This window comes from Leopardus geoffroyi, chromosome A1, assembly GCF_018350155.1.
Source record: "Leopardus geoffroyi isolate Oge1 chromosome A1, O.geoffroyi_Oge1_pat1.0, whole genome shotgun sequence".
NCBI lineage: Eukaryota > Metazoa > Chordata > Mammalia > Carnivora > Felidae > Leopardus > Leopardus geoffroyi.
The window spans coordinates 23,296,323-23,300,127 of NC_059326.1; positions in this window are offsets into that span (position 1 = coordinate 23,296,323).

Below are 3,805 nucleotides of genomic sequence, written 5' to 3' on the forward strand. Positions count from 1 at the left end.
AGGCTGTTCTTTGGTAGGAGAAATGGATTTAATTTTTTTCCAAATGGCTATTCAGTTATCCTAACACCATTTACCTCAAATGGTGACCTTTGCTCTAATGCTTTGAGAGAGACTACTTTTATCATATGCTTGATTTATTTTATGTAATTGTGTCTGTTTCCAGTGTATTTCTTTTTGATTTGTCTATTTGCATGCCAATAATACACTACTTTAATTATAGAAGCTCTGCAATATGTATTAATATCTGGTTGGGCTAGTCTTCAGAACTTTTCCACGTGTTTTCTTACCCATTCTTGTGTTCTTATTTTTCATTGTGAATTTTAGGATTATCTTTTATCAGACATTTAATGCTTGATTCTCTTTATTCCTGAAGGCATTCTAGGACTCCTTGTTAGAAGCTATCTATCTCTAGGAATTTCCCTTCTACTGCTCCACAAATAACCACAGCTATGAGAACCTACTGCTGATGGCATATATCACAGCTCCCAGGTATGTTGGAGCATTAGAACTATTTTTCTTAACCTTGGCTTACACAGCAGAATCACCTGAAAAGCTTTTAAGAATCACCAATGTCAGTGCCCTCCATTATATTAGAATTTCTGAGCATTTGTATTTCTAAAAAGCTTTCCAAGTGATTCTGATGTGCATCTGGGGTTGAAATCCATGGCTTCAGAAGTATATGGATACCTGTGTTTAACATTACAGGATATATGGGGAAAACAGAAAATTTCAGGTAATGGTCTGGGATTCCGGCAGAGAGCCAGATTGGTCCCAGAGGAAAGTGGAGGGGACTGAAAGTTGGTGGCAAGTGACAGAGTGGTGATATTTGGGAGGGAAAATTATAAGAGAAGATGGTAACTACCACAATGGCCCATGAATTCTCAGAGTGGATATAGAGCATAAACTTGGGGCTTTGTAGTTATACTTCTTGAAATCACTCAGGTACAGATGTTTTTCTTAGACTGTAATTATTCCCAGGAGTGTTAAAAGGTGGTTTTGAGTGTGTGTGGGGGAGAGGGCAAAGGTATTTACCCAAATGGTAACAAGAGAATTCATGTGATGGTACGCTAACCAGAATCTATCCTCATGATACAAGAGAAACTCTTTATCTCTAAGGGCTGTGGATGTGGTGAGAATACAGGCCTCATGGTTCTCTTCTGGGAATTGTCCACAGCACACTAGGTTACCATCTGTCTTGGTCAATTTGGGCTGCTCTAACAAAAGTACCATAGACTGTATGGCTTACACAACAAACATTTATTTCTCAGAGCTCTGGAGGCTGGAAGTCCAACATCAGGGTGCTGGCAGATTGTGTCTGGTGAGGGCCCACTTTCTGGGTTAGTTCTTTCTGTATCTTCACATGGCAGAAGGGGCAGGCTCTATGGTGCCTCTTGTATGAGGACACTAATCCCATTCATGACCTCATTGCCTCTCAAAGGCCCCACCTCCCAATATCGTCATATTGGGGGTTAGGATGTCAGCACCTGAAATTTCAGGGGGAGGGTCACAAACTTTCAGTCTGTGACATCATCAGTGCCTAGTACTCAGCAACCATCATGCCTTTGTAATTTTCATGCCCTGTGCTTGTGTGTCGTCAGTTACTCTTCTTGAAGCATAGTTCTTATCCTTCTACCTACGATTTGACCAACTGCAGCTGAGATATATTCAAACAGAAATAGAAAAAAGAATAAGAATGTTTTGAGATTTTTTAAAAATTGGAGACCATTTCCTGGAACATGCTTCTCACCATATATTCTCCCTGGATTGTGTCCGTCACATTGTCCTGAGGTTGATTACAAAACCCATCTGCCTAACTGCAACTTCCCTTCAGCAAATCCTCTGGGTGAGTGGGTGACTGGGCTGCTCCCGCCCCCCACCTTTAATCAGAGGGTTAACATCAGAAATGGCATGGTGCTTTTTCTTCTTTTGGATGTTATCCAGTCTTTTGCATGATGTGTCACCTAATTAACACAACAAATGTAATTTTGTGACTTTCCCTTTTTTCATGGCTCATTATTCTTCCACCAGTGTAGGAAATTGCTGCCCACATTTTTCCCTTTTTCTCTGAGAGAATGCCCAATTTGAAAGACATTTTCTTTAGTTTACTCCTATAAAGGCCCTCTAGTGACCTTTCTGCTTGCCAGCAAAAGAACCATTTCCTGACCAGCATCAGCAATTGGTCCCTTTACAGTCGATTTAGTTTAAGGTCAGTGTCGGCCTATAACTACTTCAATAAGTGCAGCTTTAAAGGAAAATGGAAATAATGTATAAGACTGCGAATGAAAAGCATCTTTCAGAAAGCAGTTCATTTTCTGATGTGTTGAAAGCAATAGTAATGATGCGATGCGGTTTCTAAAGAAAGCTCATACCACGCTGGAAGCCATTGGCTACATCCTACAACCATAAACTTCCTTCGTATGTTGTGCCATGTTGTCCAGTTCCCATTATGCAGTTTTAGGAACCATGGTAACAAGTTAGAGGAAGGTGTTCATGATGTGAAGGCACCTGGAAAAAGTATCTTGTTTAGAGTATTGCCAAAGTTTAGCTGGGCATAAAGAAGGTAAGGTTGGGCATGATGACCATTGTCCTGTCTTTGAAAGGGTATTTAAGTATGAAAGATAGGCTCATGTTGCTTTCTTTCAAAGCTTAATAAGATTGTACTCAAGTACCAATGATTGTAAATGTAAACGGGACAAATGATAGCAGGAACACCCCCCTAAGTTAGTGAGTAGCTCATCTCAAAGTATTGAGAGGCCAGATGATCATTTGCAGGACTGTTGTAAAGGAGTTTCCTCTGCTGGGAGGGTTGCTATGATTCTCATGTGAGCACATTGTATTTTTCATGTTGCCAAAGAAAACTTTATCAATTTTAAGTGGTTTAATTTAAAGACTTGAGTCCTGGGGCGCCTGGGTGGCGCAGTCGGTTAAGCGTCCAACTTCAGCCAGGTCACGATCTCGCGGTCCGTGAGTTCGAGCCCCGCGTCGGGCTCTGGGCTGATGGCTCAGAGCCTGGAGCCTGTTTCCAATTCTGTGTTTCCCTCTCTCTCTGCCCCTCCCCCGTTCATGCTCTGTCTCTCTCTGTCCCGAAAATAAATAAACGTTGAAAAAAAAAAAATTTAAAGACTTGAGTCCTTTCATATCGTAAAATGTAGGTTAAAATTTTAGGTTGCAGATAAATTCGCAGAAAACTGAGAAACAGTTACTCCATATAAGATGTTAATGTTATGTGGGTTATTGTTTATAACTTTTTATAAACAAAAGCTTACTCTAAATCTGAATACTCTACACAACCTTTGCTGATTTCCAGCACGCACTATAGATGGAACACTTTCTCCAGTCTTTATTCAGCCGCAGGGAACGGGAGTTCTCTCAGATACCCATGGGGGCCAGAAGTCGGTTGCTCACTATGCTGGGAATCCTAAGCCATAATAGGTCAAACTGATAAGCTCAAGAGACTGGCCTTTTCTTTTAACAAGACACTTTCACAAAGCCTTGACATAGTGATCAAAGTCAGTATCTGTTGTTTGTGTTTTGAAAATACCATCTTGATACTGATAACATGAAGTTTAAGGTGTTAAATCAGTCCTGGAAGGATGTATGTTTAAGATAGCCAGTATTTCTTCAAATAGTACATTGTTTTCTTTGCTCTGTGGAAAGAAAGAAACAGAGGAACTTCCCACCTGCCTTCCCTGACAGCTAGAAAGTTCCCCTCCTGCCACAGTCCCATCAGCTTTTTGGCCTCTTTAGAACTTTCTTATTTATAGCTTCTCACTGATAAATGTCCACACTTAGTGCTCATCCTTAG